Below are 14,514 nucleotides of genomic sequence, written 5' to 3'. Positions count from 1 at the left end.
TAGATTCATCAGACTGTCTTGTGCCCAGGGGGCTTCGGGGGAGGGACTACTCTGAGCATCTTTGCCTGCTTACTTGTCTACCTTCGCTGCAAGGGTCGGCTTCCACCGCCCCCCACCCACCTTCCCTAGGCAGTGTCCCGCCCATCCCAGGCACTCCTAGCCAGGCCTCACAGGAGAAAGGAAGAGGGACTGTTTCCTTCGGCAACCCACACCCATCCAGTTCTGGGTTATGCAACAGGGACCATCTCATTCTTTCCTAAAACAAGGGCTCTGGGCAGTGACTAAGTTTAAATGCTGGGCCTCAAGCAAGAACGTCAGCAAGGACTTCTTGAACTTTTAGGTAAATACGAAATAATACGGACCTCATTGTCAGCACCGCCCCCTTCCACACATTACCCTGGGACCCTAGGACCTGTGTTTGGAGGATGGTGTTTTCCTGTTGCCCTGAGATACTGATGCAGACTGGAGAGGCAGGGAGGAGAGGGTTGTGGGGCAGCTGATGGGAGAAGCTACTGCTGATGGGAGAAGTAGACCAGGGCAGAGGAGAGGAAAGGCAAAACTGGGAAAGAGGTAAGAGAAAGCACCCCTTCCACCAAGGCTCTTCAACCCCCTGCCCCAAGCTCTGACCAGGCTCCCTGGAACCAAGGCTGGTCAGAGACGGGTTCCAGGGTACTGGGGTCCTGCCCCACCCCCTTTATCACGATTTATTTTGTCCTACACATGGTTCTGGCTAGGGTCTTAGGGTCTTTCTCCTGGACTTCGGGTTGGTGCTCCTGAATAAGATGGAAAGCCTGTGGGAAGTTGGGAAGGGCAAAGAGATGGCTGTGCTCTTGCAGGATCCCAGTGTGGCTCTTTTTTTAAATTTAAATTTAATTTAATTTTAAGTTCTGGGATACATGTGCAGAATGTGCAGGTTTGTTACATAGGTAAATGTGTGCCATGTGGTTTGCTGCCCATCAACCCAACACCTAGGTATTAAGCCCCACATGCCTTAACTATTTGACCTGATGCTTTCTCTCCCCTCGCCACCCCGCCCCCACAGGCCCCAGTGTGTGTTGTTCCCCTCCCTGTGTCCATGTGTTCTCATTGTTTTCAGCCCCCACTTATGAGTGAGAATATGTGGTGTTTGGTTTTCTGTTCCTGTGTTAGTTTGCTGAGAATAATGGCTTCCAGCTTCATCCATGTCCCTGCAGAGGACATGATCTCATTCCTTTTCATGGCTGCATAGTATTCCATGTATTTGGGTTGGTTCCATGTCTTTGCTATTGTGAATAGTGCTGCAATAAACATACATGTGCATGTATTTTTATAATAGAATGATTTATATGCCCTTGGGTATATACCCAGTAATGGGATCGCTGGGTCAAATGGTGTTTCTGGTCTGGTTCTAGACTTCTTTTTTTTTTTTTTTTTTTTTTTGAGGCAGGGTCTCCTTTTATTTCCCAGGCTGGAGTGCAGTGACTCCATCACGGCTCATTGTAACCTTGACCTCCTGGGCTCACAAGATCCTCCCACCTTAGCCTCCCAGGTATCTGGGACTACAGGCACACACCACCACACCTGGCTAATTGTATTTTTAGTAGAGATGGGGTTTCGACATGTTGCCCAGGCGTGAGCCACTGCACCCAGCTTGATGTGGCTCTTTAAAGATGTTTGTCACGGTGGCTCATGCCTGTAATCCCAGCACTCTGGGAGACCAAGGCGGGAGGATCACTTGAGCCCAGGAGTTCCAGACCAGCCTGGCAACATGACCAAACCCCATTTCTACTAAAAATACAAAATATCAACCAGGCGTGGTGGTGCATGCCTTAGTCTCAGACACTTAGGAGGCTAAGGCGGGAGGGGTGAGCCAAGATCATGCCACTGCATGCCAACCAGAGTGAGACCCTGTCTCAAAAAAAAAAAAAAAAAAAAAAAAATCTGTGCTCCTCCTTTGTAGGTTATCTTTCAGAAAAAGCCCAACACTTTGCCAGCTTCTAACATCCACCACTCTCTCCTCAATCCTCCTCAATTTCCAGCCCCACCTTCCCACACTGCGACCACCACCTCCTCCGATTCTCCCACCTGCCCAGCTCTGTTAGTTTCTAGATTCTAAGCCCAATTGCACAGTCCAGTTCCATCCATCACCCCAGCATTACACTTCCCTGTTTCCCCCTCCCTCTAGCATGATCCCCAGTTGTATGGCCATCAGTGCTGAGGGTCTAACCAGTCTCTTTGCAGATTGAGCCCCTTGAACTCTGCCTTCCTGCCATTGGGATGCCCTCTGCCTTAGTACCCAGGGCAGAAATCTGAAGCACGTGTTTAGCACTCAGACCAAGAGTGTGGGCCAAGGTACAAAACTCGGATTCTGTCTGGCCTTTGTGTGAGAAGGGTTTGCTGAGAAGTTTCTTCCAGGCTGAGGAAAGGCTAAATAGCTTGGGCTATCACTTAAGCTTTTCCATAAATAAACTTTGCTGGAACTTCCTCCTCCTCGTCTACATTATACGCTGGTCTTCTGGTCGCTCATGCTGTGTCTCTCACACTCAACCTGTCCCTCTAAATTCATGGTGCCCCAAGTGCCGACTTCCTTTTGAGAACAAGGGGTAAAGGAAGGGGCCTGCCTGGACCATATTCAGCTTTAAATTTGAAACAAGAAGCAGTGGCACAGTCCACAGACAGAAAGTCCCAGAGAGGAAGTTCAATGACCACATCACAACATGGTCTAAGGCTGATGTGGGCCTGATGGGAACTACTGTGTAAACCTCAGCTGACCTGCAGCCCCTGTTTTCTGCCATCTCTCCCACACATACCATCCAAACTGGTCCTGCTGAAACGTGCTCCTGATCCCCATAATTCTCTTCTCCTCAAGGACTTCGGGGGCCCTTTACTTTTTATTTCTTATTTTTTAAATTTTACTTTAAGTTCCGGGATGTATGTGCAGAACTTGCAGGTTTATTACATAGGTAAACATGCGCCACAGTGGTTTGCTGCACCCATCAACCTGTCACTTACGTATTTATGTTTTTTGTTTTTCTTTTTTTTTTTTTTTTTTTTTTTTGAGACAGAGTCTCGCTCTGCCGCCCAGGCTGGAGTGCAGTGGCGTGATCTTGGCTCACTGCAAGCTCCACCTCCCGGGTTCACGCCATTCTCCTGCCTCAGCCTCCCGAGTAGCTGGGACTACAGGCGCCCGCCACCTCGCCTGGCTAGTTTTTTTGTATTTTTTAGTAGAGACGGGGTTTCACTGTGTCAGCCAGGATGGTCTCGATCTCCTGACCTCGTGATCCGCCCGTCTCGGCCTCCCAAAGTGCTGGGATTACAGGCTTGAGCCACCGCGCCCGGCCTGTTTTTTGTTTTTCATTTCTTTTTGAGACGGAGTCTAGCTCTGTCACCCAGGCTGGAGTGCCGTGGCGCGAACTTGGCTCACTGCAACTTCTGCCTCCTGGGTTCAAGCGATTCTCCTGCCTCAGCCTCCTGAGTAGCTGGGATTACAGCCACGTGCCACCATGCCAGGCTAATTTTTGTGTTTTTAGTAGAGATGAGGTTTCACCATGTTGGTCATGCTGGTCTCCAACTCCTGATCTCATGATCTGCCCACCCCGGCCTCCTACAATGCTGTGATCACAGGTATGAGCCTCCGCGCCCGGCCAAATAGTTATGTATTCAGCCCCACATGCCTCAGCTATCTGACCTGATGCTCTCCCTCCCCTCGCCCCCCGACCCCACAGGCCCCGGTGGATATGTGTTGTTCCTCGATGTCCTCCCTGACCACAGAACCTGTGCTCCGCCTGACAATCAGGGCCCCATGGACAATGACCCTGAAACACACTCTGCTTTAGCTAGCTGACTGAATCACCTGCCCCAGAACCCCCTGGTGGTTTCTCATCTTGGGGATTGACATGGGATAAGGGGAAGTGAGGATGAGGCATAGTTGCTCAGAGATCATTTCTTCCCCTGAACTCCAAGCTTTCAGCTTACAAGGACCCTCCCTTCACTCCCCTCATCACTAGCCACATTCTTTTTTTTTTTTTTTTTTGAAACAGGGTCTCACTCTGTCACCCAGGCTGGAGTGCAGTGGCTCAGTCACAGCTCACTGCAGCCTCAACCTCAAGGGCTCAAGTGATCCTTCCACTTCAGCCTCCAGAGTAGTTGGGACCACAGTCATGCACCGCCACATCTGGCTAATGTTTTAATTTTTTAGGCCAGGCACGGTGGCTCACGCCTGAAATCCCAACATTTTGGGAGGCTGAGGTGGGCAGATCACCTGAGGTCAGGACTTCGAAACCAGCCTGGTGAAACCAACATGGTGAAACCTCATCTCTACTAAAAATACAAAAAAATTAGCCAGGCGTGATGGCACATGCCTGTAATCCCAGCTACTTGGGAGGCTGAGGAAGGAGAATCTCTTGAACCCAGGAGGCGGAGGTTGCAGTGAGCTGAGATCGCACCATTGTACTCCACCCTGGGCAACAAGAGCAAAACTCTGCCTCAAAAAAAAAATTTTTTTTTAATATAGACAGGATCTTATTATATTGTCCAGGCTGGACAATATAGGAGCTTGAGCTCCTAGACTCAAGTGATCCTCCCACCTCAGCCTCCCAAAGTACTGGGATTACAGGCATGTAATCCTAGGGCTACCACACTTAGCCCATCACTAACCAAATTCTGGCACCTCTTCCTCACCTACTTGGCCAGTTGACACCTAGCCCTCCTTGTAATTCATCCACATTATTGTGTTGCTATTTTATATTTTTGTTCCTCTTTTCCTGTGTCATTTTTCCAGTTAGATTGTGGGTGTTTTGGGAATAGGGCCCTCATACCTTTTTTTTTTTTTTTTTTTTTTGAGACGGAGTCTCACTCTGTCGCCCAGGCTGGAGTGCAGTGGCACAATCTCGGCTCACTGCAAGCTCCGCCTCCCGGGTTCACGCCATTCTCCTGCCTCAGCCTCCTGAGTAGCTGGGACTACAGGCACCCGCCACCACGCCCGGCTAATTGTTTTGTATTTTTAGTAGAGACGGGGTTTCACCGTGTTAGCCAGGATGGTCTTGATCTCCTGACCTCATGATCCACCCGCCTTGGCCTCCCAAAGTGCTGGGATTACAGGCGTGAGCTACCGTGCCCGGCCCCCCATGCCTTTTTTATCTCTGGAACTTTAGCTTCCAGCCCATGGAAGTAGTTTAGAATGGACACCAAGAAATATTGGTGTTTTTGGTGGGAGCAAAGGCAGTCCTGGGGGAGGGACAGAGAGGTGATGGAGACACTGTAACTCTTCTGGAGGCTCAGCCATCCTCCTGGACCTCGGCGCCAGCCAAGCCTACTCCAGGGACTCTCTCGGCCCTCTCACCCCTTCAGCGCCTCCTCTCTCTTTTCTTCATCCTCTCCCTGCTCTCAGGTAAAGGCCAATAGTCTGAGGGGCCCAGAGTGCTGTCAGGAGAGGGAAAACTGCCCCCAGGGTAAATCAAACAGGACTTCCCAGGGAATAGGGCTTTACAAGAGAGTTTGGGAGAAGAGATGGATAGGGATGAAGAGAGGGGATGGTGAAAGCATCCCAAGGAGGAAAGCACATCTTTGTGTAATGGTTGTAAAGGTAAAAGGGCAAGGGGAGCAAAACAGCATATGCGTGTTGATGTGTGTGCGCACATGTGTGCTCCACCTGGGTCCCCAGTGTCTCAGTACATCAGAGGAAGGAGAGCTGGAAAGGGAACAAGACTTTTCTAGACTGGGCTGGAGCCAGCCAGATGGTTGAGAGTTGGGAGTCATTAGTGAACAAAAAGGAGCAACTAAGGATCTGCGTCTTGCTTTTTTTATATATATAATTAAATTAATAAAAGTATATTCAGTCATTCAATGGATTCATGGGGCACCTAGTTATGCAGATGTAACTGGGAGATATGGACATAAGTAGGAATTGTGCTCCCAGAGAGCTTAGTGCTAATATCTGTTTACCCAACATATGATAAACAACTGAGAAAATCAGCCAGGATGCCAAGGTATTCTGGGCTAGAATGCAGACTGTGACAAATTAATCTAATTATATTATACATCTATGATACACACACTGAGGAGGGTGAGAAGAAAAGGAGCTGACCTAAGTAACTTTGGAAAACAGTGTTTTCACTGGAAACTCTCAAAGGCTAAAAACAAAAAGAAGGATGCACTCTACAGAAAATACTGTACTGTAACCGTTACATCTTTTTTTTTTTTTTTTTTTTGAGACAGAGTCTGGCTCTGTCGTCCAGGCTGGAGTGCAGTGGCCGGATCTCAGCTCACTGCAAGCTCCGCCTCCCAGGTTCACGTCATTCTCCTGCCTCAGCCTCCTGAGTAGCTGGGACTACAGGCGCCCGCCACCTCGCCCGGCTAGTTTTTTTTTTTTTGTATTTTTTAGTAGAGACGGGGTTTCACCGTGTTAGCCAGGATGGTCTCGATCTCCTGACCTTGTGATCCGCCCGTCTCGGCCTCCCAAAGTGCTAGGATTACAGACTTGAGCCACCGCGCCCGGCCTAACCGTTACATCTATTTCTCATTGGGCTATGGGTTAAAAATTTTGAAAGTGCTTTACAAAAAACAAACAAACAAACAAAAGAAAATGCTTTACATATATATTGGGGTTGAGCAAATAAGTAATGAATGTTGGGAGCCAGGTTTCTCACTGTCAGAGGGAGAAGTCACACACCCACAAGGGGGAAAGGCTAGAATGAACTCTGTGGTACTGGGTTAGCATGGGAGACAGCAGTGTGAACTTGTATTTAGCTTAGTGTATAGTCAGATGAATAGATACGGAAATGATTATAGATACCTATATGCACATGGTTAGTATACATACATGTATTACCTAACTCCATTGCCCCAGAGGGCCTAGAAGCAATGACACTACAATAACAGTAGCATATCTCACAGCTAGATCTTGGTTTCTAAATACCATTCTCCAATAAAAGGAAGAATGTGGAGAACTGGCTGATTCTGGGGCCGGGGCAGGGAAAATTGATGATTTAGAGCATCTTGCAGTACTAGAAAGTAAGGAAGTACCAACTAAACAAAAGGATGGGGGCATATCAAGGGGACAAGGGAATCAACCTGAAAGAGCTCTCAATGACAGAGGCTGAAACAATTTGAGCAACAAAATAGATTACATAGTATTGGATTATAACTGAAGGTATAAAATAAAGATACATGAATACATATTGATTGCATTAGTTTGCTAGGGCTACTGTAACAAAGAGCCATAAATTGGTGGCTAAGACAGGTATACATTGTCTCAGAGTTCTGGAGGCTAGAAGTCCAAAATCAAGGTGTCAGCAGGACCCTGCTCTCACTGAGACTCAGGGCAGAATGGGCTTTCTTGCCTCTTCCCAGCTGCTAGTGGTGACTGGCAATTTCTGGCATTTCTTGGCTTACAGCTGTGTCAATTCAATCTCTGTCTCTGACATCACGTGACTGTCTTCGCAGTGTCTTCCTTCTGTGTCTGTCCAAATTTCCCCTTTTTGGGTTTTCTTTCTTTTTTTTTCTTTTTGAGATGGAGTCTCACTCTGTCGCCCAGGCTGGAGTGCAGTGGCACGATCTCGGCTTACTGCAATCTCTGCCTCCCAGGTTCAAGCGATTCTCCTGCTTCAGCCTCCTGAGTAGCTGGGACTACAGGCGCGTGCCACCATGCCCGGCTTATTTTTTGTATTTTTAGTAGAGATGGAGTTTTACCATGTTAGCCAGGATGGTCTCCCATCTCCTGACCTCTTGATCCGCCCGCCTTGGCCTCCCAAGGTGATGCGATTACAGGCGTGAGCCACCGTGCCCGGCCCAAATTTCCCCTTTTTATAAGAACACAAGTTATATTGAATTAGAGTCCACCCTCATGACCTTATCCTAATTTGGTTAAATCTACAAAGACCCTATTTCCAAATAAGGTCACATTCTGAGGTACGGGGGGTTTAGGACCTCAACATATCTTCTTTTGGAGGATACAACTCAATCTATAACACTGTTATAAATAAATATTTGAGTCAATAAATAAATAAATTGAGAAGAGACAACTTTCTTCTAGAAGATTTCCAAATAATTTATGTAGATACTCTGCCTTCCAGAATGTGGAACTTAACACCCCTCCTGCCTTGAAAGTGGGCTAGACAGACAGAACATCTTTTTCTGAGATGGAGTCTCGCTCTGTCACCCAGGCCGGAGTGCAGTGGCACCACACCTGACCAGGTGCGGTGGCTCACACCTGTAATCCCAGCACTTTAGGAGGCTGAGGCGGGTGGCTCATGAGGTCAAGAGATTGAGACCATCCTGGCCAACATGGTGAAACCCCCTCTCTACTAAAAAATACAAAAATTAGCTGGGCATGGTGGTGTGCGCCTGTAATCCCAGAAATTGGGGAGGCTGAGGCAGGAGAATTGCTTGAACCTGGGAGGTGAATGTTGCAGTGAGCCAAGATCACCCCCACTGCACTCCAGCCTGTGTGACAGAGCAAGACTTCATCTGAAAAAAACAAAAACAAAAACAAAAAACAAGTGGGCTAGACCTTAATGACTTGCTTCCAATGAATAGAGATCAGAAGAGAAAAAATGCTAACTTTGTAGTAGAGAAAACTGGCAAATATCACCTTAACCAAGCGATCAAGGTTAACCTCACCAGTGATGTCATGCTGATATCATGTACCCCTGATATGATGAGATGAGAAGTACTTTACCTCTATAGATTTCTTTCCAAAAATCCATAACTCTAATCTAATAGTGAGAAAAACATTAGGCAAATCCAGATTGGCGGATGTTTTACTGGATACCTGGCCAGTAATCCTCACAACTGTCAAAGTTACCAAAAACAAAGGAATCCTAAGTGAATTAACACAGGAGCAGAAAACCAAATATCAGCCAGGCACAGTGACTCACCCCTGTAATCCCAGCACTTTGGGAGGCCAAGGCAGGTGGATCACCTGAGGTCAGGAGTTCGAGACCAGCCTGTCCAACATGGTGAAACCCTGTCTCTACTAAGAATACAAAAATTAGCCAGGTATGGTAGTGCGTGCCTGTAATCCCAGCTACTCGGGAGGCTAAGGCACGAGAATCGCTTGAAGGCGAAGGTTGCAGTGAGCTCAGATCATGCCATTGCACCCCAGCCTGGACAACAGAGCAAGACTCCATCTCAAAAAAACAAAAAAACAAAAAGGAAATCAAATCAAATCAAATACTGCATTTTCTCACTTATAAGTGATAGCTAAACATTGAGTGCATGTGGACACAAAGAAAGGAATAATAGATACCAACGCCTACTTGAGGGTGGAGGTGAAAGGAGGGTGAAGATCGAAAAATGACCTATTGAGTAGTATGCTCGTGACCTGGATGACAAAGTTATCTATACCCCTGTGACACACAATTTACCCATGTAACAAACCAGCACATGTACTCCTAGAACCTAAAATACAATTGGAAAGAATAAAACAACAACAAGAAAGACTGCAAAAATGGGGAGAGATGACAACTAAAGCAGCGTGCACCCTGGATTAGACCCCAGAACGGAAAGAGGACATCAATAGAAACATGACCAAATGCAAACAATGTCTGAAGGTCAGTTAATAGTGATGAACTAATGTTGCTTTCTTAGTTTTGACCAATGTACTATTGTCATATAGAAGGTTATCAATGTGAGAAACTGAGTGAGGGACATTTGGGGACTCTCCATGCCATCTTTGCAACTTTGCTGTGAATCTAAAATTCTTCTAAAATAAATAGCTTTTTTTTTTTTTTTTTTTTTTTCTGAGATGGAGTCTTGCTCTGTCACCCAGGCCGGAGTGCAGTGGCACAATCTCAGCTCATTGCAACATCTGCCTCCTGAGTTTAAGCGGTTCTCATGCCTCAGCCTCCTGAGTAGCTGGGATCACAGGTGCCCGCCACCATGCCCAGCTAATTTTTGTATTTTTAGTAGAAACGGGGTTCTGCCATGTTGGCCAGGCTGGTCTCAAACTCCTGACTTCAGATGATCCGCCCGCCTTGGCCTCCCAAAGTGCTGGGATTACAGCCGCAAGCCACCTGTGCCCAGTCAGTTTTTTCATTTCTAAGACCATCATGATGGTTTGGTTCTCATCATCTTTCACCTGGGCCATGGCAATCATTTCCTATGGACTACCCAGTTTTCAGACACTATCTGCTCTAAACACAAACTATTCTTTCTGAAATGAAAATACAGCAAACAACTCTTCTGCTCAGAAACCTTCAATGGCTCCCTATTTACTCCAGTGTCAAGTCCAAATTCTTGGGTTTAAAGTCACTAATTCTGTAATCCTATTATTACCTTACAATAATGATTCCATCTTGACCAAATATACTCTTTGAATTCACACCTGCAAACTTTTACTCATGATCACACCTCTAACCTTTTGCTTCTTCTCTAACCATGTGTTCTTTGATTTTTATTATCAAGGTCTGGGTGAAATTGAGTAAGTCTGTTTATCCTAATCCCAAGGAGCTCATAGTCTATCAGGAAAACAGACAGGTAAATCAACAATGACACTATATAAGGATAAGAGGGATCAAGAGGAGAGAGACTTAAGCTTGCCTGGAAGAAACACAGAAGGCTTCACAGAGGAGATAATGCTTTGGTTGACTCTTGGAGGAATAGGAATTTGTGAGGGAAGGAATTAAGGGAAAGGCTTCCAGGCAGAGGGGGCACACATGTCTCTAACAATCGTGTGTCCCTTCTTGACATTCTCTTGTAGTTTGTCTTGTATTTCCAGCAGCTTTTAGCTGGCTTATGAACTCCTTTAGGACAGGGGCCATATCCTCTATCGACCCTCTGTTAAATGCAGGTAGCAGTATTTACACAGGATTGTTGGGAGTGTTAGCAATAATTCATATAACCTACATATACAGACACTCAATGATTTTTTTCTGTAATAAATGAATGAAGTGTCTAGCTCAGTTTCTGGCTCATACTAAGGTAGTCAGTATTTGTTGAATGAATGATGGTACCCTGTTTCGAAGCTGTTTTGTTTACAGTTGGAAATCTGTGCCTCGGAAGACCTCACTGGACTGGAAAAGATCCAGAGAAAGACAGTGTTTCAGCAGGATGGGAAAATAGCCTGTCAGAGCTAACCAAACAGATGAGGGCTCTTCAATCTGAAGAGGAGGCAGATATAGTCAGATTCAACTCACACTAAATGCTTGCTTATTTATTTATTTATTTAGAGACAGAGTCTTATGCTGTCGCCCAAGCTGGAGTGCAGTGGCATGATCTTGGCTCACTGCAACCTCTACTTCCTGGGTTCAAGAGATTTTCCTGCCTTAGCCTCCCGAGTAGCTGGGATTACAGGTATGCATCACCACACCTGGCTAATTTTTGTATTTTTAGTAGAGATGGGGTTTCACCATGTTGGTCAGCCTGGTCTCGAACTTCTGATTCGCCCACCTTGGCCTCCCAAAGTGCTGGGATTACAGGTGTGAGCCACTGTGCCTGGCTGCTTATTTATTTTTTGTACAATTCTCATGATGTTCCATTACCATCTCCACTTTGTAGATAAGAAGACATATCCAAAGAAGTTAAATATCTTGCCAAAGGCCATACAGCTAGATGACAGAATCCACTAGATTCCGAGTTCAAAACTCTTTTCACTGAAACACAAAAACTTTCCTTTTTCTTTTTTCTTCAGCTTTTAAGTTCAGGGGTACATGTGCAAGATGTGCAGGTTCGCTACATAGGTAAACAAGTGTGCCATGGTGGTTTGCGGCACAGAGCATCCCATCATCTAGGTACCATGTCCAGCATCCATTAGCTATTTTTCCTGATGCTCTCCCTCCCCCAAACCCCACAAAAAATTTCATAATGTAGAAAAACATCAAGGGGGTAGATAAGTTACATACAGACTTGTTTGCTAAATTCTCTAAATACTCAATCTGTGTGCAATTTCTAGGGCAAGAGAAAGATTGCTTTAAGGCAAATAAAAAGAATGGTTGCCTTATGCTGGGGATGGGGTAGGGAATAAAAACAAGAAATATATTTTTATAATAAACAGCACAAACTGAAAAAGAAAAAAGTTAGAAACAAGTTAATAAAATACTAGATAAAATATTTCTGGCAAGTCATGAAAAGACTAGATTTCCTCTCTTTCCTCTTCCTGAGCTATGAGAATATCCCCAGTCTAAGTCTGGGTTCTTTCCAAAAACAACCTGGGGCTGTTTGAGGGCTGGGCCTTATCCTTTTGGGCAGGCCAGCTATGCACTCCTAGAGCCTATCTCTGGCACAGCTGTTGAAGAAGTATCTTGGGCTCTGAACAAAATATCAAGTACAGTAAATATTTTTTTCCTTTCCTAAAATTTTGAACTGAGGGCCTATAATTTAATATTAAACAGCCAGAGTACATTTAGGAAGATAGCAATTAAATTTCACACATCAAAATCAAGTATATGGAAAGTCAATATACAGAAATCAATTGTACTTTTTTATACGAGCAATAATTTTTATATACTGGAAATTGAAATTTTAAAATAACATTAACAAAATTGTAAAAAATATGAAATACTTAAGGATAAACCTGACAAATATCTGCACTCTAAAAACCATGAAATATTGCTGAGACAAATTTAAAAAGATGTAAATAAATGGAGAGATATACTATGTTCATGGATCAGAAGATATACTGTTAAAGATATATTGTTTAAATGCCTATTCTTCCAAAATTGATCAATAGATTCAATGTAATACCAATTAAAATCCCTAGGGCCTTTTGTTTTTTGAGATGAAGTTTACCTCTTGTTGCCCAGGCTGGAGGTCAATGGCATGATCTCAGCTCACTGCAACCTCTGCCTCCCAGGTTCAAGTGATTCTCCTGCCTCAGCCTCCCGAGTAGCTGGGATTACAGGCTTGATGCACCACCATGCCTGGCTAATTTAGTATTTTTAGTAGAGGTGGGGTTTCTCCATGTTGGTCAGGCTGCTCGCGAACTCCCAACCTCAGGTGATCTGCCTGCCTCAGACTCCCAAAGTGCTGGGATTACAGGTGTGAGCCACCATGCCAGGCCACCAGGGCCTTTTTCAATAGAAATCGGCAAGCTGATTATCACATATGGAAATGCAAAATACAAAGTTGGAGGACTTATATTACCTGATTTCAAGACTTATTATAAAGCTATAGTAACAAAAACATACAGATAGAGGAGCCAGGCACTATGGCTCACACCAGTAATCCCAACAGTTGTGGGGGCTAAGGCAGGTGGATCACTGAGCCCAGGAGTTTAAGATCAGGTCTGAACAACATGGTGAAACCCTGTCTCTGCCAAAAATATAAAAATTAGCCAGCTGTGGTGGTGTCCGCCTGTAGTCCCAGCTACTCAGGAGGCTGAGGTGGGAGGACTGCTTGAGCCCAGGAGGTGGAGGTTGCAGTGAGCTGAGATCGCAACACTGCACTCCAGTCTGGGCAATAGAATGAGACCCTAAATTATATAATAACTTGTTTTTTTGTTTGTTTGTTTGTTTGTTTTTGTTTTTGTTTTGTTTTTTGAGACGGAGTCTCGCTCTGTCACCGAGGCTGAAGTGCAATGGCACGATCTTGGCTCACTGCAACCTCTGCCTCCCAGGTTCAAGCATTTCTCCTGTCTCAGCCTCCCTAGAAGCTGGGATTGCAGGCGTGTGCCATCACGCCCGGCTAATTTTTTGTATTTTAGTAGAGACAGGGTTTCACCATATTGCCCAGGCTGGTCTCAAACTCCTGAGCTCAAGCAATCCACCCACCTCGGCCTCCAGGTATGAGCCACAGCGCCTGGCTCTTTTTTTTTTATTTTTAGAGGGAATTTCGCTCTTGTTATCCAGGCTGGAGTGCAATGGCGCAATCTCGGCTCACCACAAACTCAGCCTGCCCGGTTCAAGCGATTCTCCTGCCTCAGCCTCCCGGGTAGCTGGGATTATAGGCATACACCACCATGCCTGGCTAATTTCGTATTTTTAGTAGAGATGGGGTTTCTCCATGTTGGTCAGGCTGGTGTCCAACTCCCGACCTCAGGTGATCTGCCCACCTTGGCCTCCCAAAGTGCGGGGATTACAGGTGTGAGCCACTGCACCCGGCAGAAATTTTTTTATTTTTTAATTTTTTTGAGGCAGGATCTCACTCTGTTGCCCAGGCTGGAGTGCAGTGGCAGCACAACCATGGCTCATTGCAACCTCTGCCTCCTGGGCTCAAGTAATCTTGCCATCTTAGCCTCCCAAGAAGCTGGGATTACAAGTGTGTGCCACCACACTGGCTAATTTTTAAATTTTCTGTAGAGACCAGGTCTCACTATGTTGCTAGGGCTGGTCTTGAACTCCTAGGCTCGAGCAATTCTCCCTGTGTTGGCCTCCCAAAGCACTGGAATTACAGGTGTCAGCCACCATGCCCAGCCTGAACGACTCTGTTAAAAAAAAAATGACAAGATAAGCTGCAGACTAGAAGAAAATATTTGTAAAGCACATATCTGATAAATAATTTGAATCCAGAATATATAAAGACTTTCTTTTTTTTTTTTTTTTTTTGAGACGGAGTCTCGCTCTGTCGCCCAGGCTGGAGTGCAGTGGCACGATCTCGGCT

The sequence above is a fragment of the Macaca mulatta genome, chromosome 11 (assembly GCF_049350105.2).
Source record: "Macaca mulatta isolate MMU2019108-1 chromosome 11, T2T-MMU8v2.0, whole genome shotgun sequence".
NCBI lineage: Eukaryota > Metazoa > Chordata > Mammalia > Primates > Cercopithecidae > Macaca > Macaca mulatta.
The sequence above is the reverse complement of the archived record's forward strand: the minus strand, read 5'-3'. Positions refer to the sequence as shown.